At 41.0% G+C, this 23,101-nt stretch overlaps 1 protein-coding gene across 2 annotated transcripts in view; it reads right to left on the bottom strand.

Moving 5' to 3' along the window:
- Positions 1 to 23,101, bottom strand: part of PTPRG (protein tyrosine phosphatase receptor type G) — a 384,534-nt gene that overhangs the window by 253,812 nt on the left and 107,621 nt on the right. The gene's annotated exons all lie outside the window — the stretch shown is intronic.

Below are 23,101 nucleotides of genomic sequence, written 5' to 3'. Positions count from 1 at the left end.
TGTGAACTTCTGCTAGACAGTTGTTGGATGAAAAATCTCCTGAGAGAATGAAATTTAATGTAAACATAACTTGCCCAAATCACAAGTTGGCATGCTTGAGAGAAAGTATGAGTGCAGGAAAAATGGCACAGCTCTTTCAATTGCTCAGGAAAGGGCTGAGTTATGAGGAAGAGAGTTTCTCTTCAAAACCAATGCAGTAGCAAACTAGCTCACCATCAGCACTGTAATCCTTACAGAGACCCAAAGAGAAGACAGGATCTCACAAACAAGGGAAATACCTGAAGTCATTTTCATGGGGACTCACAAGGTGAATTCATTCACCAATATCAGCAGCTGTGTGATGACTAAAATGAAAGCTCTAATTCCAGAGCCATGGATGCCAATGGCAAAACTGCCACTGGTGAAGGAGGACCAGGTTCAAGGAGAATGCTGTGGACACTGATGGGCTGATTTCTCTCTCAGCTGCTGCATGACAGCCTTGCCTCAAACATGCTCCTCAAGCTCTCCTCAGTCAGGGATTTTCAGTGGCATTACAGTAGCTAATCCTGTGTGTTCTGCCAAACATTTCTCCTCTGTAGAGTCTACGAAGAGGCACAATTAGAACAAGTTGCTCTATTAAGAACTGGAGTAGAGCCATCAATTCATTTTTACTGTCCTCACAGGGCCAGCACTGATAATGGCTGTCCCCCTTCTGCTGCAGTTGGCCCATTGTGGCAAGATGACTTGAACAACCTACCAAATTGTCCACCTTTTTCTCTTTCCTCTAACAGGACCCCAGACACTTTGTGAAAGGATAAATATTGTGAATCTTCACCTTTCAATCTGGGCCACAGCAGGAGATCACGACCCTGCCACAAGCAGTGAACTGGTATTTACCCTGCTCCATGGAAACAACTTATGCCAAGCAGATATTTATTTTTAGCTGGTCACTTGGCATAAAAATGGCCACATCATGTTTATTTGCATTTTTAGCTTAATTACCTCTACCCTCCTGCTATACTTGAGGGAGTTCTAATAAGATGTTAAGAGAAAAGCAGTTCCCTACGTACATTGCCTCAGGTTAGTTCAATGCCCCATTAGCCCATCTAATGTCTTCTCAGCTGAAAGCTGTGTGTGGGCGTCCTGAAGTCCATGCAAAGAAAAGCACAGGGGCTGAGGGAATAGAACTCATCTTCCAGGACCTTACATATTCAGTCAGGCATTTTTAGCTAGTAACAATATTGTTGATTTGAGTTAAAACCTAGCTCCAATTAAAATATTAACAGATACCACCTACTCAGAAAGATAAAGAATTTTTTTAATTGCAGTTGATTTAGAGAAAAATAGAAAAACAAAACATAAGCCATTACTTATCTTAGGAGACTATCTTTCTCCATGGTGTTTTTACTGGGTGGTAGAAACTATCATTTTGTTATTTGAATTCTTACACAGTGACTTCATTGCGTTGCTGTCAGATACAACAAAGGTACTTTTTTTTCTTTTTTTTACTCTGCTTTCAGTAATGGAATCCTTTCTGGTTCTACTGTGGTAACAGATTCCATTCAATGGTGCTTAGGACAAGACTAAGCTGCTTATAACTGATATTTCCCACAGAGAACCACAGCAGGAATTGACTTTGTTCCTCATCTGTTCTCCTGGCTCTGTGAAATAACTAACCATCCCCACCACCTTCTCTCATTTCACTGTGCAGACCAAGTGGGAATAGCAAAAATCACGGCATGTTTAATGTTCAGTGTCTATTGTTCAGTAAGGAATAACTGAACTCGGGCTCAGCTCAGGGAGGAGCAAGGAGGAGGAGGAGGAGGTTCTTTGATGTGCAGCAGGCAGAGGATGAAATCCTCACTCCCAACCACCACAGCACCAAGCTCAGAGCTGTGCTGTCCTTCTGCAAGGCTTGGGGAGTGACTGCTCTGTCCCTCTTGAAGCAGGAGGAGCTGCTGCCAGCCAGAGCCTGCACACAGAGCAGCCAAGGACCAGCCCTGCTCCTTGCCCAGCCCTGGGCACGCTGCAGGGCCCAGGAGAGCAGAGGGGCTGCTCTGCCTGCAGCTGCATCTCCACTGGGAGGGGGTATCTGGGCAATAACCCACCAGCCAGAACAGCAGGAGATGTGGTTTCCACCCTCTTCAATCCAGAACTTCCAAAACTCTGCCACCCAGCTGTGAGAAAGGAGACAGAGGACAGCAGGGAGCAGGGGACAACTTTCTGAGGACAACATCCATAGTAAATATATTCTCTGTATTCTGACAAGGGTGGTAACACCACCCTGCCTCCTAAATTATACAACATGACTTTAAGTTCATTTCCTTATTTAAAAACTCCCTTGATTTCAAACTATTTCTAAAATAACTATGATCAAGAATGTGAAAATAGAGTTCTAAATCTACTGAGGTGCTTGCCCTGCTAATAATGCACATGCCTTTCCAGAGAATTCAGTGTATTTACTAAGGTATTACAAAGAAAAAAACCCAAAAAAACAAAAACAAGCAGAAATGTGGCAGCCCCAATGTTCTTTAATTCCTTTGAAAACAAACTCACTTCCAAACACACTTACATATTTAAGCACTACTTGTAGGACAACCCAATTCATCCACATAAAACACTTATTAACTGCTGTTAAGTCAACAAATTTATAGATTACCAGTTCATTATTTATGCCAGTAGGAGAAAAATAACAATCAAGATGCATTTAACAATCAAGATACATTATTCAAAGTATAATTGCACACATAGGGTGTGACCTTCACAATAAGAGGCACCTCTAGCACTAAGTGGTTTGGGTGTGAACAGGCAACAGAATCTCTAAACCCCAAACATCCCAATAAGCCAAACCACCAGCAGCATGGCTCCCTCCTGGCAAATAAGTATTTTTCCTGTTATAATTACTTATGGAGAAAGAAATAAAGCACTCATTCCAATCATACTGAGCTTTGAAAATAAATTTTTCATCTTGATCACTCCAAATTACCTCTCCATCCTCCCACACCCTCAAATCCATCAATATAATGCTTTATGTTCTCCCACAAATCTTGCATGTTACTTTCTCTTGAGTAATTTCTGATGGGATCTAAAAAACATATAGAATATTTTGCTTCATGCAAACCACCTCACATACTCTGAGTAATGTTCTGATAAATTGCAATGTGCACAACATTTCTGAGACAAAACCTAGTAATACCAATATATTCCTGTTTCTTCTAAATTCCCTATTTCTTTTTTTCTCACAATTAAATGGAATGGTGCAATAAGAGAAACACTTCCTAGACATCAATTCAAAATGTCATTGAACTGTTTTGCAGTGGTTTTGAAAACACAAACATAGCAATGTTGAAAATAGAGACTAGTAACATTATCCAATGCTTTTACTGAAAAACAAGGCAAAAATTATTTTCAAGTAACAGTTACTCAAAGGAAAAATAAGATGAACATTTAAAATACACTCCAAAACCCAAATAATTTCAACTTTCTCTTTCTTATCTAGCTTTCCTGGACATTTCTGCAGTATTAGCAGTAATACAATTTAATGTTAAATATTGTAAATGGAAAATAATCAAGATTTATTTGGGCAAATTAATTAAAGAGGGCTCACTGTCAGATGAGACAAAAATTCAGATGGAGACATTATAATACTGTGATCTTTTGCAGTATGTAGCACAGGGTAGCTCTAATATAATACAAAAATCACCAGTTTAAATGGATAAATATAAAGCAGGAGACATGTTAAGATTGGCAGAAATACACATAAATGCAATGAGAGCCAAAATCTCCCTGTTTAGTTTCTGGGAGCTGGTCAGATATTTATGCTAATACAGAACAACCTTGGGTATGTGAATGTCACAGAGACACAGGATGTGTGGAGAGCTGAGGTTTTGGATAACCGAGGTAATTTTCAGAGTAATTAACCAATGTCAGGGGACACGACCATGTTCCAAATAACAGGGAAGGTTAAATAATCGAATGCTGCTGCCTTACCACTTATCTTACTGAATACTGTAAAGGTTTTTATTGAAAACCTTTTTACTGAAAAGGAGTTCAAGATCAAATGAGAGGAGAGGCCATTAATTTCACATGCGAAAAGCACTGCTACAAGGTATTTTGTGCCAAACCACATAGTGCTCATCTGCCAAGCCTACAGAAAAGTGGTTTGTACCTTGAAAAGTGAATTCCTTCCTCTGGAGAGTTTACCATGCACATCCTCCCTCCAGCAGCACCTACCCAGCTCTCCAAACCCCAGAACAAGGGCCAGGGCTAATAGCCCCCCAGCTTTCCTTTGCATCTCCCTGCCCCACCCCAAGTGCTGAATCTGCTGCTCTCAGCCTCATACTGTCCTTCAGAAACACCCTGCAGAGTCTGGAATTTGCTGCATCATGGCTGCCAGTGTTATTTAGAATAAGAAAAGCTGATCAGGAGCACGCTGGGTGATAGAGCTTTGCCAACAGGCAGATAGTGCAAAGTTAATGTCTGCTCTAACCATGCACAGGTTCAGCTCAGATCAAACATGATGCTGCACCTGCAAGCCTGGCCTTGAGGCCAAAATTCTATATGTTAAAAGAGGTGTGAGTGACTCCTGGGCCATGTTCCTACACCAAGGAAGATATTCCCAACCATGCTTTACACATGGGAATGTATTCTGTAATTTTCAGCTCACATTACAGGGTGAGTGCTGCAGTCTTACACCTCTCTCCACTTCTGTTCAGCCACCTCTCTCGTTCAGTATTCCTGGAACATCTGCAGTAATAGCAGCAGAACACCATTGTACCTGTTTTATAAGGCAATAATCCACTTCCCTCCTTGAGATAAACTACAAGGGGGAACAAGAGCTGGGTTATTGGCTTGTAAAGCAGTGTGATGATAGTATTATTGTCTAAATTAATGTCATTTAACGCTTTATACCACAGTTGCAGAGGTCCCACCTCAAACATTAATAATGTATTTTGCTTTTTAACATGCCACATGGGGGGAAGACTGACTTCTGACATCCAAGGATTGCACCAGTAAAATGTAACTAATTGGGGCAATCTGCAAGAACAAAACAGGGGATCTTGATTGTTCCTAAGAAGGTTCAGTCACTTCACTCTCCCACCCCATCTTAACCCCTCCCCAACAGTCTTTTCTGTTCTTTACATTCTTAATTTCTGAACAGTATGAGGAGCTAAAAATGCAACTTCCTCATACACCTTTTCTATATTAAAATATATATGCATTACATCTCCTGAGTTACCTTCTTCTCATTCATATATTCTATCCCATTTATCAATGTAAGAAACTGAAGCTTTACAAAGGAATCACACACACAAAAAAAAAAAAAAAAAACCCCCAAAAAAAAATTATCAAATCAGGCCCTGCATTGCTAAGACACAGTAAACAAGTCCTTGGCTGATAAATTTGCTTATGACAATATTGGCAGTAATTTGATTCAAATTCCACCAAAGTCAATTTTGAATTATAGCAGTCAGGGACACAAAGTAGCTGCTTTTCTTAGCTGTTAACCCTAAAAAAGGTACTTTTTTGAACCACAACATTATTCCAACACATTTCCCTGGTGGTACAGCTTAAACCAGTGATCAGAATAAGTGAAGCATGATAAATAGCTACTGCACTACACCCCCACCAGCTGAAGTCTACACAGGTCTAGCTGTGGAAACAGAAAGGTCATTCATTACTCTGTGTGAACAAACAGACGGCACATTTGTGATAAATAATAGCTATTACAGAGCTACAATCCACACTGAGCCTTTCTGCTCCGTGGCTGTGCATGACTTCCCCTGTGTTACTCTTTAAATATAATTATTTAAAATTGGCTTCTGTGATAAAGACCCCCCCTACCTCTCTGGATTAAACCTAGAAACCCAAGTATGGATATATATGTGTATATGTGTGTGTGCATATCTACCCACACATGTATTTTTAAAACCATTTGTTTGATTATGGCAAGCTGAGCACAAAGTAATTTGTCTCATCTACCAGAAAACAAACAGGATCCAAGTGTCATATTTGCTTCTGTTTTTACTTCTCTCATTGCTCACAATCTCAGGATTGTAATAGAAACAGTAATTAGTCAGCCAACCTCTGGGCAGGACACTCCTAAGATGTCAGTTCTCAGTGATTATAAAAATCATTTCAAACAAGCAAACAACATCCACATATGGTTTTCTTTCCCTCCCATCCCTTCCAGAGGGCAGATCATATCAGTACAGTTTTCACTGGGCTGCTTGATCTTTGAAATAAAATATAATTTCTGGTGAGTATGGAAGGCTTTCCTGTTAGTTCAAACCTGGTTTGCAGGTGCTGAGTCGTTCTGACATGGGGAACAGACAGATTGTCCAAACTCTCACAACATGAACAACTGCAAAAGCCATGCAAGACTGTGACTTCACACAGAAAACATTCTACTTCCCAAGTGTTCCTAGTAAAATTAAGGGATTTTTGAGACCTTGTTTGCGAAGTAAATCACAACCAAATGAAGTTAATATACTAAAATATACTAGCAACCTTTGACAAGCATCAAGCACAGGGGAGCATCTGCAGTGCCTTCTGCCTTCTCTCTCTTGCAGGGGCACAAAGAGGGACACTCCCCTGTAATTATACCAGTTTAATTTACAAATTACCAGCTGTGATGACCTCTGAACACCTCACCTTGCTGAGCTTCTGCTACCTGTGCCACAGTCTGAGCCTTTTCTGGCAATGCAGAAGTCAAGGGGTTGTTGGGCAGTAACTTTTTCCAAACCATATTACAAACCTGAGGGATGTTCAGGAGTGCTTGGGATCAAACTGTTTTCTCTCACCACCACACCTGGCTGCACGTGTGGAGTTTCACAATAGTGCCTGTTCTTTAGGCAGCACTGAGTCTGCTGCTCAGCCTCTGCTCTGCTCTTCACTCCCAGGGACAGCTCACCCTGCTCAGAGCAGCAGCCCCAGCCACACACACGGGAAATTACCTGGTCACCCCATGAGTGCAAGGGCAGGAATGCTTGAGTGCTGAATCTGATCACAGGAAGAGAGTCCAAGCAGCAATGTGCTCCCATATTCAGCAGGAAATTAACTCTCCATTTCCATCCCAGCTCCCTGCTGAATATGCAGCAGCAGCAATTAACTTTTATAGAGATGGGGAGGGAGGGGAAAAGGGTGAAAGTTCTGAACTTTCACCAAATTTGGACCATTAATCATGATCTGTAAATTCAGGTGAAGAGACCACAGAAGCAAATGATTGCCTGTAAATTTCAATTCTTCATTTACATGGCAAACAGAAAACAAGAATCGTAACTCACAGCAACTGGAATGCAAACTATCAAATTAGCCCAATAGAGTATGTCATTGTGCAGCTTCAGAAACAAACAACAACCAGCCAGGAAGCCTCCTGAAAGTCAGAGATATTCAATTGAGCACACTACACAGTGTGCTGGGATGAGTGTGGTGATTACGGGGAGTAATGACATGAATAGCAAAATGATACAGAGCATTTATTTCAGCCATGGAAATCAAGGAAGCCTGCAGCAATTTAAATTTCAGGGTTTGCAGCTAAAGGCAAAGCAAGCTCTATAAAAGAATTCCTAACACAAAGAAAATGGGAGCTGCTTACTTTCTGATAGGTTTATATTTTTCTAGTCATATGTGGAAATGATACAGAAATTTGAAAAACAATGTACAACTGCAAAACCTTCTGGTAGCTATATAATTTTCTGTTTATATGCAGAACATACATGTTACATACACTGCTACAGCATCTCTGTGTGTATATGTACACAAGTGTGCAAAACTGGTTGGGTCTCATAAATATGTTTTGGGGTTTCTTTTAAGCAAAGAACATGTTTTTTAATGCACAAAGGGATGACTGCATTGGGAACAGCTTCTGTGGCAGCTGCCCAAGCCAGGGACAGCACAGATGCTGTCACCCCTGTCGTCACCACTCCCCAGCTCCCTGACAGCAGAATCAAACCACAAACCCACCCAGTTCCACACCTGGCTGGGACCTCTCACCTGACACCTTTTCCCCAGCACATTTCTTTGAATATATCTATTTCTTTGTGAGAATGAATATGTCACAGTGACAAACTCATTACTTTTTACCCCAAAACAAATACCCCAAACCAGTAGACCCTGAGTAGGTGATAGGAAGGTACAGTGAAAATTCTCCAATTGAAACTCTGATTCCTTCAACGGGAACTGAATTTCAGGAAGCTGTTTTTCCACAAGATCTGCCTGCCTGGTCCAGGTATTGCTAGCAGGATGCTGCTCACTCCAGTTCAGGTCCTGAGAAACCTGGCTCTGCATCCACTGGTAAGAAAAGTCAAAATGTGGCATTTTCTAGGACATGCATATTACTGCAAGTAAGAGCACAATTTACTTCTTGTTCTAGAAATGTTTCTTCCTTCCTGCCTTTCTTAAATCAAGCTGTACAAACAGCAGGGGAAAAGGAACAAGCACAGGGGCTAAATTATTTTTGATGTGACCGGTCAGCCAGAAAAGGTTTTACCTGTCAGGAGATTTGAAGACTCAGAAAAAAAAGAAAAGAGACCACCAAATCTCCTTGACACCTGAAAGCTGCATACAAGTTAAACAAAATTAAAAAAAAAAAAAATCTAAAGTGTAGAAAAACTCCTCTCATTTAAGAGAAATCTCTGGGCCCAGTCCTAATGGCACTCAGACAATGCAGAGCAGCTTTCAGGGTCTCTCACCTGAACTGTCTCCTTTGTAAATGCCTGATTTATATTTCTTGTCTGATTGGACCCTGGAAAGATTCCTTGGAGGCTACAAAGGATCTTCCTTTCACTTGCTTAAAAAAATTATTTGCAGAGGTAATGAGAGCCTGTTCTGAGGGTTTCTTTTTGGAAAGCTCTGATGTGCAGGTTTGGGTCAGAGCTGCAGCCCTGATCCATTCTCTGCAATCACTCTGATTGCAGGAACTGCAGGAACCTCAGGCAGCAAGAACCAGGCTGCAGCCTGGACCTCAGGGCAGGGCTCTCATTTGCATTAAGATCATTTTAAACCATTCCCAAAGGGCAAAGAGCAGAGTAAATGGCTTCTGTGTGGGAGTAAATTACATGGGTACAAAAGACCAAACAATGCCAACAGCACGCATAGAAAGCAGCACATTTAGGCAGAATTTGAAATTACTTTAACCTGTACCTTGCTTAAAATTCCTCTGAACAGGCCTCTTTTCACCCCCCAAAGTAACTGCAGACATACTCCTAAGCCCCTTATTAATGCGTGTATTTGCTTGGTTTTCAGATCTTTGCTAAAAGAAAGAAGTTGAAACACCCGTACAAATTCTGATGATTTTCTGGATCACAAGAATAGCATTCTAGAAAACTTCAATCATCAGTTCAATCATCTTTCAGGATATTGCTGGGCAGCAGAGCCAGAGGATGTTTATAGACTCAAAAATACTAATTTCATACCCAATTTCTACATACACAGAGTCTTGCAAAGTTTCTGAGCTTTCATACTTTTTGCAAATCTGTATTTTCAAGAGCTTGAACATCTTGGTCACATTCTGCTTTAAAATAAACTGTTAAACACGAATCCTAATTGAATTACATTTATTCATTTAACTCAATTTTTAGTTCTCAACATAGGCAAAGCTGAGAGGATTGATTCCTTCGTGCCCCAATGCAGAGAAATCCTTCCAAATATGTGCTTTGACTTAGCAGCCCCCTTAGTCCAATGGGATTTACAATCACCACAAATACTCTTTTAGTCACACCATTGAGGGTGAGCCAATTTATGCACTTGACAAGTCATTGCCAGAACGCCCAGGTGAGGCACAGATAATACACTGGGATTAGGTTCTGGGCTATTACTCTGATCTCAATGACAGTCACAGCAACACAAGCACAGAGTGGAGAAGTTAACAGAGCCACACAAAAAAATCCTGGGTGAAGGTGCATGCCATGAAATTTAAGTGGGTTAGGTTTGCTTATTCCAAAATCCTTTCATTCAACAATCAAATCCTGGAAGAAAGAAGCTTTTTTGTTTGCCATTAATGGGGCTGGTTTGTTTTAGGAGTAAAATAAATTACACTGAAGAACACTGCTGGACCACAAGTTGGCATTACACCAGCTTTTAATGGTGCTCTGAATGGCTCACACACTTTCTTTTCAGCCCGAGTCTCTTGATACTGCTTTGGAGTTTGTTCACAGATTTCTTTCCTTTTTTTTTTCTTTTCCTTTTTTTTTTTTTTTTTTCTTTTTTTTTTTAAAGAGGCCTGAGGATTTAAAAAGTTTGCTATCTGAGTCATCTCTACATGATTTGGGTGAGTGAGTCTTTCATTTCCAGTCCTTTTTAGAAATAAAAACTACCTAACAGGACCAGGTTGAATCTGGAGTGGAATTTGCTGTTTGATGAAGTGAGGTGCAGAAGTATGGTCTACTGGTTAGAACACAGGACTGCAACACTCAATTCCCAGCCTTGCCAAGGACTCACTAAACCTGATTCTACAAAGCACTGCAAATGCTCAGCCTGTGGATAAAAACTATTACACTCCCTGAAGAACCTCACCAGCTCCAAGCCTGGATGATCTGTATTTGATTTAACTTCTCTGTACCTCAACCTGTGGTGTATGCAGTAATTCATTTAATCTGTAATACAATTTGAGATCCCTGAATAAATATGCAATCCCCATAAATATTAATACTTTATTATTAAGTAAGTGCTTTTTGCTTGTAACTGACCTAGTAAGTTCTGAAATATCTGCTGCTGACATCGGTGAGGAAATTTTTAAATTTATATGAAAACCTGTTAGCAAGTTCAAAAGGCATGAAAAATCCACTGCTTTGCTCCTTTTACAGCAAATTTTACCATACTGGTGCAAACTCCTGAAACATCCATTTTCCATGCTGCACTTTCTCTCAACCACTTTCAAACATAATTCTAAAAACCCAAGGCACGGGAACAGTTCTGCCCCTCCATACCAGTGATGAGCCTGATGAACACCAAATCTGTTGTGGCTCCTTGCTCTGCCCACAGTGTCCCAGGAATAAAAGGGCAGATGAAATGCACTGACAGCATCTTTCATCCCCCTCCTTCAGCAGGTTCCCAGAGCAGCACAACACATTGGAGCAGCAGCTGGAGGGCTGCTGGACACACAACTGCACCTCATAAAACAGCATCTGACCTCCTGCACTTCTCACACTCCAATACTCTTAATGAGCTGCAGCCTGGGAATGGCTGGAGATTCCTAAAATAGTCACTTAATGAAGACTGACGTGCACCAAACTGTGACAGCAAGGGGAGCAATGGATGTGGCAGCCAGCTTGGGATTAATGCAGCACACATGGCCAGGGCTGCTGCCAAAGCTCCTCCTGAGCTGTAAGGCCTCCATAAAACCAAAACAAACAAACAAACCCCCTCCCACAGTAAAGTTTATTTCCTAAGATACTTTTGTGACATTAACAGTTCATGTCTAATTACTCAGTGAGTACAATGAAATCACTTAGAGCATCCATGTGTTTACATAACAGCCACTCTCAAAGCATGTTTATTGCCAGAGGTAACCAAGAACCTTTATCTCAGTATCTCTTACAAGAGGCAAGATTTAAACAGTACCAGCATGATCCTCAATCATAAAGGCAAAACTAAATAAATAAATGAAAAATTTTACAAAAAATAAAAATCAAGGGTCACGCAGACATATGCTGCTCAAAGCTTCCTACTGAGATTATTACGATTCAAGACATGATAGTGCATAAAAAGAAATACATAATTTCGAAGTACTGCAGCTGCAAAGTGTGTTAGTTACAGGCACAGTAGATGAGAGAAAAAGACCTCTGCTATTAATCAGAATTCATATTTAAGAAACAGTGGTTGTTAAGTAACTCCCCTGAATCCTAATCACAACCAGGAGGGTACCAATTATTCTGACTCTGTTACTATTCATTAATATCACGCTGAAATCTTATTTGTTTCTACAAGCTGGGGTGGGAGATGAAGGAAATCAACTTTGAGGGGGTTGCTCTTCTGTTTTTGTTTTTTTTTTTAAGTGCACCTTACCTGAACCAGCTGAACCCACAGAGATCAGGCAGTCAGGATACAAACAAAAATCCACATTTGACTAATTGGAAGGTCAGGTAAACAAAGTTCCCTTATCATAACAAGAAGATATGTTCTTCCTGGCAGTCTCCTGATTAGTTTTATGCATCTCTTGCCCTGACAACAAATGAAACCTCTGCTGAAATAAAAGAAATACTATTATGCCATTCCCTTCATATTACTTTCTGAAAGGCTTTGCCCTCTCCAAGACTGACCTAATGCTTAATTAAAGTTACACAGAGAAGCAGAGAAAGATCTAAAGCTCCAAGCCAGCAATGACTAGAAACTGTTCGATCTGATTTTCTGTATAATGATATTCTCTTATCAGCACAAGCAAAACAACAACAAATGTGAGCTGTAATAATGGTCAAAATGTGTTAGCACATTGTGGGGAAGGCTTTTTAGTTTTGCTTTTAAGCCTCTGCCATTTTGGAAAGTAACCAAAGTATAATTCTGCTTCCCTTGATTGACAAAGCCTGCTATACCTTTAATTAAACCTGTGACTGTATGCCACCTTTTCAGTAAGAATAAGGAATTAAAAATTGATTTTCTAGAGGAAGAACCCCTTCTCCTTACTGACAAACAGTATAATTTTTTTATAAATATATATTTATATATAGCATGATTAGCTGAGATCATGTGTATGGCATTTCCAGAATAAAATTAGTCAGAGATACATGCTCTCCATCACTGCACTATTTGCATTTTCTCCTGGAAGGCTTCCAAAGAAAGACAAAAATCTGCTTAGAAAGAGGCAAAATGGTCTGAATGTCCACCCCTGAGTGGGGCATCAAGCAGAAAACCAGAGGCAGAGCTGGAGCTGAGTGTTTTCCCAGGAGCATCCCTGGCCATGATGCCCTGCAGAGCCCACGCAGTGATGGGAGGTGCAGCCACACTCCTGCAGCAGGGAGGCAGAAATGGAGCACACTGACAGCTCACCCAGCCCTTATTCACACCACACTGACCACCCCACAGGAGCTCACCAAGAGTACTGCAGCTCTTCCCCACAAGATCTACCCTGTGCCCAAATGCAAGACAGCAGCCACAGCCACACACTGACTGCTGGAGAGGAGATGTGGACTGCTGGTAACTCCTTCAAGCTTCTGACACTCAATGAAACTTCAAAAGATAATTTTCCTCCTATATTTTGGAAATTCAGTTGCCATGTATGTACCTGCATCTGGGATGGTTACAGAAGGATTTTATCAACTTCCTGTCAGAAAAGGGGACAGGGGAAATAAAACTCAATCCTTCCAGGTTTCACAGAAAAGCTAAATAAATGCCACCCAAAAAAAAATTAGAGAACAACTCAAAAGAAAAAAAGCAGAGGATTATTTTTCTTCCTTCCTCTCTGTAGTAGGGGTTTTAATACCAATCTCCTGACTGGGCTTTTCAAGGATTAGGGCTGAGGGAATTGAATCTGAATATTTCCAGCCTCACTGGAGAGATGAGCAAGATACCAGAAGGGAAAGTTTCCAAGCATCTTTCACCTTCATTATGGGACTATCAGGTCTGCACAGATCCCTCCTTTTCCATGAGCACCTAAGGGAACAGACAAGGACACAGCACAGCCCCCAGTGCTATCCAAAGAGGCTTCATCCCAAGCAGCAGTGAAGGTCACTCAGGAAACACAGCGAGGGCTCCTTGTGCCTCTGCTGTGACTGGTCCTCCACTGCTGCCTCAAATGAGCATCTCTGAATTCCAAGGTTTAGGGAAAAATACTCATCTGCAGGTCCATCACAGAGGGGAATGGGACAAAGCTTGGTGCTTCAGCCGTGTCCTGACAGAAAACATTTCCTCCTACAAGCAATGACAAGCAGTTGTCAAGTGACAAATATGTCATGAGCATCAAATGTCAGATTGAAAGGGTGTGAAACAACCCTGACATCAGCTTTAAGTGTGAAGCTCCCTAAGGCATGTTCAGGGGGTGATCTTGTAAGCATTATTTACTGAATTTTGAACAAACAAAATGCTTTGGGAAGCTTTAAGAGGGTGCATAGAATGCAACTTGTACATACAAAACTGTTCTCACGGAACAGCAACTAAATTTCTGCATAACACAGAAGGCAGGATTCAGAATCAAGCTGATACAAAGTGAACCTTTGTGATTTAAACATTAAGTTCCATTCCTCTCTGTCAAAAGAGGCAAAATAAAGTAACATTTATTAACCTATCCCTGTCATGAGCTTTGCTATTGCATCTCATCACTGAAGGATCTGGGAGCTTTTCCACAGAATCAAACTGCAGCAGAAAAGTGGACAGGAGACTTCAAAAGCTTTTTGCCTGTTCAAGTTTCATCTCTGTCTGAAGTAGAATTATCTTCACCAGGGAAGAAGGAAAGGTCTGATGTGTATGAAAAAAAAGAGATTTAAAGATACTGAGCATGGCTGGACTTCAGGTTTTCCAACCTTCTCAAGTTTATAAATAACAAGGAACATACTGAGCTGCTATAACCAAGAGGCTTTCTTGATAACTGCAGGGAGCAAAACACATCAAGCTCTAAAATAGTTAAATAAAAATACAGTTTATCTGAGAAACTTAGTAGTTGGGAGCTGAACAGAAAAAGCATCCTCACACCATTTTTGAGGTAGACAGGAAAGGGGATAGATCAGAGGAAGGGGGACCACACACTGTATATATTATAATACATGAATTATGATCCAAAAATCCAAAAAAAACTTGAATTCTTCCTAATTTTAAGATCTCGATGATCTTAAAAATACTTTACTCATGAACTACAGTGACCCTGAAAACTCAGTATGATATAATCCTTTATATTACCTTTTTCCCTTTAACAGATTGCCAAACTCCTTATTTCCAGATATTATGCTAAATTGTTCTTTTAGTTCCTTGAGACCTTTTTTGACCTTCAATGTAAAGCAAAGTCAGTATCTGTACTACATTAGAAGTAATACAAACACACATGAATGAGGAAACTAAAAAGAAGCAAGCAAAAATAAAATTTAATCTGCACAAAGGATGCTCTCTAACACATATTTATATCACTGACCATGCCCTGCTCATCAAGCTAAGTGGAGCTGTGCTGATCCCACTGAATTTCACAGCATCTCTTTGCTCACCAGTGAATCCTGAACATGGTTTATCTGCTCCCTAGCAAGGCCAAGCCCCACTCATGGAAGGGTTCTGCCACTGAAGATCTGTCACCTACATGAGGTGCACAGAGGGGAGGGATGCCCCCAGTTCACACATGTCCCTGGCTGTGTCAGCAGAGCCCTTTGGCATTCAGAACAGCCTCAGAGCAGCAGGAAACTTCATTCACATAATCCTCAAGTCAAAAGTACATCAGATGCTGCCTAAAAACTAATAATTTGGATTTGCACATCTTCCTCCTCAAGGAACCAGCCACCACATTTTCCAAACAATCCCACAGTCCACTTTAATATTCAGTCCAATGTGCATAACATAATTAAATTCCCAGTCTACCCTCTGGGGTGTCTAAGCTCATCTACTGAAGCCTGCAATGATTTACAAACAGGACATACTGAATGCAGAAAGGCTACTAAGAGAGTAGTTCTGGCAAGTGTTTCTTCCTGAAGATAAGGAGGTTGAGACCCCAGTTTCCACCCTTTCTCAGTGCTGGCAGCTGTCATCCTTGAGCACTGCCTCCAAAAGATGCAGGGTGCTGTCTAGATAGATAATACATCAATCTAATCAGCAGCAATGACAAATACTAACTTGTTTTATTACCAAATTAATATGCACATTTGTGCAGCTTAGCACAAGTCCTGTCACCATGTCAAAGCTATTTCTGTCAAGCTCAAAATAGTCAGAGCAGAGGCTCCACTGGTCAGAGGGACACAAAGAGGAGAGACAACCAGCCCCAACACTCAGACCCACTGAACTTAATGAGGTAATGTCAGGGCAATAAAGGAAAGGGATTCAGATTTCCTGTGTCTCGTTTTCCAAACACGTGTGCACGTGCACAATGTGCTCAGCAAACTGACACCAGCAAGTTGCTCAGACACTTGAGCAACTCCAGGATCAAGCTCTTAGTTAGCAACCTGACAAGAAGGCATTTCATGCACTAGTTTTCAACACTTCATTCTACTTCTCTTTTGCAAGCTACAAAATTTAAGGAACAAAAGTATCTCTTCTTTCTCTCTGCAGCTCATCACTACAATGACCTGTTAAAAGCAGTGAGATCCTTCAAACAGCTAAAAATGCCTTTTTTCAAGGGGTTGGCTGGTTTTGATATTTGAAATCAAACAATTAGGTTTCTACCAGAAGTTCTCTGCATGCAGGAAGGCAGCCAGCAGGTCGTTTAATTATTTATCTGCCAGAGGTCTTTTAAGGTGACTCTTGAAATATCTGAGCATCTCCATTTGAGAAAGTATTGATTAAGACAAAGTCATTAACAAGTGCATATGTAACTGCAGGAAGAACCTTGGCAGGTCTGTAACACACACTCAGGCACTCAAAAGAGCTCTAAAGAGTATTTTAAAAGAAGTAAACAAATCTATTTTTTAAAGTATTAGACATCTAAAATACAACAAAGTGGTGGAGGGTTTTGTGCCTAAAATTTGTGACTTAGAACTCCTTAAAGTCACTCTAGACTAACTGCCAAGTATTACACATTACATGATTAATCACAGAGAAAGCTCTGAAATTTTCCTATGTGTATATGATTAGGTAATGATAATTTTTTCTGTAATTAACTGAGAGCAGTCTCCTTACTATTTCCTTAAAGGTATTGATGAATTTCATCAAGGGTATCTTCAAAGATAGATCTGAAATACAAGCCAGGATACTGTTTTTCAGATTGGAAGATGTGGTTTCTCTAAAGCCAAAAAATTTATTTAAAGAGCCACCACTTACAACCAAAGCTCAGAGTTGAACCAAGGAAAAGGAAAGTGTTCCAAAACGGGAAAAAAAACCCAGTCACATTCATGAAGGTATTTAAACACTTAATTCTTATTTATATATTAGTTGTTCATATACAAAATGGACTTAGATTTCAGAGCCTGGGAAGGAGCTACCAGCTGCTTCCAGCAAATACAGCATTTTCTTAAACATTCAAGAAAATGTTGCCTTGAGTTCTGTACAACTATGGGCTGCTTTCTATAAATGATGATCCTATTCTCATTTCTCAAGCTATCCAGTAATGGTGTCATGGTGTTCTTTCACTGGTGACAACACAGCCTTGACCATGAAAACAAACAAGAGAAAGTGCAGGATTTATAAAAAATGTTGTGGAAACTTGACAGCAGGCCAGGTTGAAGCAGAAGGCGAGGTCATGTAAAGGAGAAGCAACTTTCTGCCCAGAATTCCATCTGCATGTGAAAGGCTTATGAAGACGTGCTCAAAAGCACAAGTGCTTTGGGGAAATAATGGCCCTGCTTCTCACAGAGACTTTGCAAAGGTGGAAACTCAGAGTTTACTGAGGCAAAACAAATATTTAATACGATGTTGTCTCTATCTTTCACATCTCAAACTTTGCTTTTTCGTTTCTTTCGTGCCAAGTTCACCTCATCTGGCATCTGACTCCACCAGGAGAAACCTGCTAAACTCCCTGCAGCTGCTCCAGCAGCAGCCAGATGAAGGACTGGATCCTGTGCTGTGACCTGTAACTCTCTCCAGCTCAGGTCAGGAAGGGAGGCCTGTTTGTAACAGAATTTTCTTCTGCTGCTCCTTCATTTTGTGCTGCAATTTCCTGGCAATCAGTGCTCTTCCCTTCTTTGTTTTAAGCCTTTCCTATTTTGAAACAGGGACAGGTAGTGGGTGTGCTATGCATAGGAACCATGCAGGGTACCCACCCAGCAGTGGAGAGGCTTTTCATCAAGAACAAATCATAATTACTGTCATATTTTGAAAGATCCTCCCTTTCCACCCGAACAGATTCCTTTGCAGACAATGGACATTTTTAAAAAGAAGCTGCATCTCTGAAATGCTGGAGTCTTAACTGTCCATGAAGATGCTCTGGGACAGGGTAAGGGACACTGGTTACAACCATGTATCTCTTGATGATTTTGCTCCTGGTGTCACTCAACCAATTTACCAGCACATCCTGCTGCCATCTATTTTAGGAAGATGTATTACTGTCTCTTGACACACAGAGGCAGCATATATAAAGGTTAGAGAAGGAGACAAAGTCACCACTGCTGGGCTCCACTGGCAGCTTTCTGCTGCCTCTTTAGTGGGGCTGGATCAGATATTTAAACCTGTGGTTTTAAATTCTGGGTGGTGGAACATCAATTGTAGAAGGAACATTTGCTGGTTGATGTCCTGAGAAATTGGCTGGCCAAGTACTGCTGGCTCTCCTTGTTCCCACACATGTATGTGGGATTTACTGCCAAGGCAAAGGCAAAAAGGCATCAAATATTTTCTTAATTATCCTCTGCATAAAGACACTGTTGTTTGAAAGTGGCGTGATATGGCAAATGGCTAACACCTGAAATATGGGAATTGTGAACTAGCACATTCACTCACTGGGGAAAAGATTACAATTCTTCCTCTTAAATATTCCAAACTTCAAGTTATTTGTACAGGAAAAAAAAAAGGGTACATTTCTGACATGCCTAATGGAAAGCTATCATTCTTAATTGAGTTCTGTTTGCTGTATGCTTTGAAAACCAGGATCTGCAGACAGAAAACAAGTGTTTTGTGACTATAAATGCCTTCCAAAAGCTGAACCAGGAAATAAAGGAGAGGTTTGAGTAGGATTCTGCTGAGCTGATGTTACACGAGGGCTCATCTGTGCTGATGTGCATCAGCAGTGCTCTATTGATCACATTGATTTTACCCAGCTCAGGGTTTGACCCACAGTCTCTGAGGAAGACCTAAAGCTAAACAACCTCTAACTAACTAACACCAAACAATAACTATCAAAGCAATAACTATCTTTAAGGAAATAAGAGGGATCAAAGCAAATGACCATTCAATAACAGCAGCATGGGAATAAACAATACACATGCTGCAAGGCACACAGACAGGGCCAAACCAGAATAGCTGCAGCTGGGAAGAAAATACAATATACTAAGAAAACATCAAAACTCTGAGGGGAGGCAAGAAAAAACAGTAAGAATAAGTAAATGGCTAACCCTGATGCTGAAACAACACAATTTCATCAAACATTGAAGTACAACATTCATCTTCATTATGTTTCTGATTTAAGCCAGGAAATCAAGACTAAGGACCACAGTCTTCAAAATCCTTTTCTATACATATTTTAAGTCTCCAAATTACTATCAAACCTCTGCCAGTAAGAGTAGCAGCCCTCATGGCTGTGTCCCACCAGCCCATGGCTCCAGGGGCTCACCCAGTCCTGCCAACACCCAGGACTTGTCCCAGGCAGGTCCAACACTTCCAGCACTCATCCTGCAGCAACAGCTCTGAGCTTTGCTTTACTTCACTGCCAGCCACTAACTGTGGCCTGAGGAGTTGTTGAATATGCAGGAATTTGGAGAGATTTCCTTATACAAGCACAGGCCAGTTTACATACACCTACAGCACAGATATAAAGCAATTGAAGCTTTACATTTGCATGGAAGTGATTCTCCTTGTTCCTGCTAACACAGAAATGCTACAATCCATGCTGCTATCCAGGAAAACACCCACCCATACAAAAAAACCCCAAAAATAACCCCAAACAACACCCCTCAAAACATACCAATATTTACTTTTAATCTCTCTGTAATACAATAGAATTCCTTACAGTACATCTGCCCAAAAACCTTTTTCTGTCAGAGACAGTGCCATATATATTTGTTCTGAGCTGAATAACTGATTGTACCCATGTTCTGTCAAACCTCTTCCCCAAAAAAGGCCTCTCAGTAGAATCAGCTTCTATTCTGTGCTCTGTCAGTATGAAATGACACAGGCAGTCACATTTGCTGACCATACAACTATATCTTCAAAAATACTGAGATGACACAGATAATCAAAGCAGCCTAATGTTCAAATGTAAGTTACTCCCTGCTGTTTGGTCTCATTTGGCTTTGGTCAAATTTTACTGTGGCTGGGTTCCAGCACAGCACAGTTTAATGGGCTGTAGGGACAGAGGAGTGTCGTGGTGGGTCTGAGAGATGCTCAGCCAGCCTCTCCTGCAGCAGCAGCTGAAGGAGCTGTTTAGGAAGTGCACTAAAGTGGGTGAGGAATGTCATAAGGTGCATTCCCTTTAACACTTGTTCACAGCTGGGTTCTTTTAGTAGGTGCCATGCCTTTCTTGAGGTGCCAGTATAGAACCACACAGAGCACTCATGATTCAGGAAAACCAAGTCAGGAAAACCAAGGTTCTGTGTAGCAGCAATATAAAGTGAACAGACCTGAAAGCCCTTCAGAGAACTCCTAGTCTGGCCATACTTCACTGTCAGGAGATTATAATTACATACACAGCATTACTCTGCTACAATAACACCTATCAGCTCATGGCTCTATTGCCATCTGATGATCATTTCTGGTAAAAAGATCATTAACCAACTTAAGCCCATGGTATCAATCATCTTCATCCTAAAGGGGCTCTGAGCAGTGTCTGGGAGCCCCAGAGGACAGCAGTGCTGCAGCCTGTGCCCGTGAGCCAGGCATGGGGGCATTTCCATTCTGGATGGCAGCAGCTCCAGAGGGGCTGTTCCAGCCCATGGGCTGTGATCTGGCATTAGAGAGTTCCCAGCCAGCCTTCAATAGGAGCCTGAATGAGCAAGTCACAGGTTGTTGGGTCATATCCCACTTGGGGACACTTCAGCTCACGGATCACTAAAGTGAAAGGCAGTAAAGGCAAACTCTTCAGAACTCTTCTATTAGCCAGCCATCCATGCCCAAATGTCAGCTCCTTTAACCCTTACAGAATAATTTAAACCCCTCTCTGTTCTACTACCCTTCTCCTGCTGGGAGAAAGGAACCTGTATTAAAATGTAGCACCTCTTCCCCCCCACCCTCCTTCAGCCACCAATAGATGACAAGAATGTAAAAATACCATTAATAACTAGTTTGCTCACTGTAATTAACACCTTTGCAATCTCCTTTGCTGAGAGAAATTGGCATACTTAAAGACGGCTCAGCAAGGTGTTATTTACTTTAGGAAAAAGAAAACATTAAAGCTTTATGTGATAGAAAATTATCTGTTCTATCTCATGGCTCTCAAATACATTTTGAAGCAGTGACTTTCCAGCCTGCAGTTAAAAAACCAGAAAGAACTTTTCTAGAAATGCATTAGGAGCTTAAAAGTATTATCTACCACTTTGCTACACTCTCTCTAATGCAACTGCCAACACTAAATTCACAAAATTGTTTTCGAGCTGCTTATTTAGTTATTTATTTATTTATGCATTCCTGTATTGGTGACAGAGAAGAAAAGCATCAGCCACACGGGATGTTTTGAGTATGTCACACACAGTGCCAGAGTTCACAGCTCCCCCCAGGTACAGCAGCCCAGTTCCAGCCAGGACACTCAGGAAGGGGATGGCATTTGGGATGTGCAGAATGCTCTGGTGGGTGGGATGTGCTCCTCTACCATGGGACAATGAGTCTCCAGCACTGTGGGGATCCCCTCTGGAGCACCAGAAAGGCTCTGGGAGAGCAGCCCCAGGCTGGTCACACAGGCAGGACACTGCTGAACTCCTTCCAGGGTGGGCACATCACACAGATCCCACTGCAAGATGGACCTTGAACTCTCATTCCTCACAGCAAGTGGAAAAATCAATCTCCTTATTCTAAGGGTTTCTTTCTTCCAGTGAACTTTTCCCTGTTGGGCTGGAATCAGCATCTCCTGTTGTCACAGGGCAGACAGCTGCTCTCTATAGAGCCCATCTTTCCTTGCCTTGAGTAACATGAACCTCACATTTTAGTTTTTTGTACAACTTCCCAAGCCCTGGATGGACATCTGTGAACCATTCAAGACCAAGTGAGCAAACAAGGAGATGGCAACAGCTTCAGTCTGAGCTTCCAACCAAGGCCAACAGAACATCAAACACCCAAAGTCACATACACAGCTTTCCTCTGGCTTAGAGTAAAAGAGTGGACAGACACCTGGCAAACCAGAGAACCTGGGGAAAACTGTCTGATTTCTTCCTTCTCTGTTGGCCACCAGAATCTGCAAAGTACACTTTAATAAATCTTTTTTTATTTGAATTCTGTCTTTGTTGTATAAGAAGCAATCTTTTAAGACAGAGAGGTCTGTTTTTTAAATCCAGTAGATAAACCCCCAGAGATTATTAGAAATTCAAATGTTGTTTTTAAAGCAGCTGACTATAACCTTTTCAAAAAGAAAGACCCATCTTATTCTAGTTATACCTAAAATATAGGACATTAAAATAATTTTTTCAAATTACTTATACAAATAATCCATAGTGGTCTCAGTAATGGCATGAAAGCACACCCACCCCCCTTTACTGCTGCACAATCACAAGTGACAGGCATTTGAACATTATTGCAACCACCTGTCAAGTATCACAATGAGTTTTCTCCCATTTCATGAGTTAAAGGGGTTTATAAACTGGAAAACTCTGCAAAATACAAAGTGCATTAAAAAAAAATCTATATCTATTTAAATACCCTCTTAAACACACTTACTTTTGATTAATTTTCTTGACTCTTGAGAAATCTGGTAACAGGAACAGAGGAAGAACACTTGTATTTATAAATTGGTTGGTCTAACACGTTTGAAGTTTTGGTGGGTTTTTTCCAATTCTCACTTTGCATATAACTGCTTCTCCTCCTTTGCAGAAGACTCTCTGTCACATGTTGATGTGAAATAAGAGTTCTTTTGAAAGCCAGAAAAAATAAATAATCTGCTATTCCTATATAGTGGATTAGCTCTGACAGACTGCCCTTTTTTGTCAAGACAGGTTTCTAGCCTGGCAATGACCTCACTAATATGGTTTTCAATATACCTGTAAGAATGGTACACAGAGACATGGGGTATTAAAGGAACCTGAAGTCATCTCAAGTTCACTAAAAACAAACAGAAACCCAAACATCCAACACCCAACAAAGAAAACCTTTAGCACAAGTTCAACTTTTGCCCTGAAAATTTAGCAGCACACCAGGAGAGGGATATCAAATCCTGATCCCACCATATCCAGCTCAGCAAGACACTCACTTCTTTCCCAAGAGATTTACAGAT

The sequence above is a fragment of the Erithacus rubecula genome (genome assembly GCF_903797595.1).
Source record: "Erithacus rubecula genome assembly, chromosome: 13".
Classification (NCBI taxonomy): Eukaryota; Metazoa; Chordata; class Aves; order Passeriformes; family Muscicapidae; genus Erithacus; species Erithacus rubecula.
This window is presented reverse-complemented; position numbering and strand designations above follow the sequence as displayed.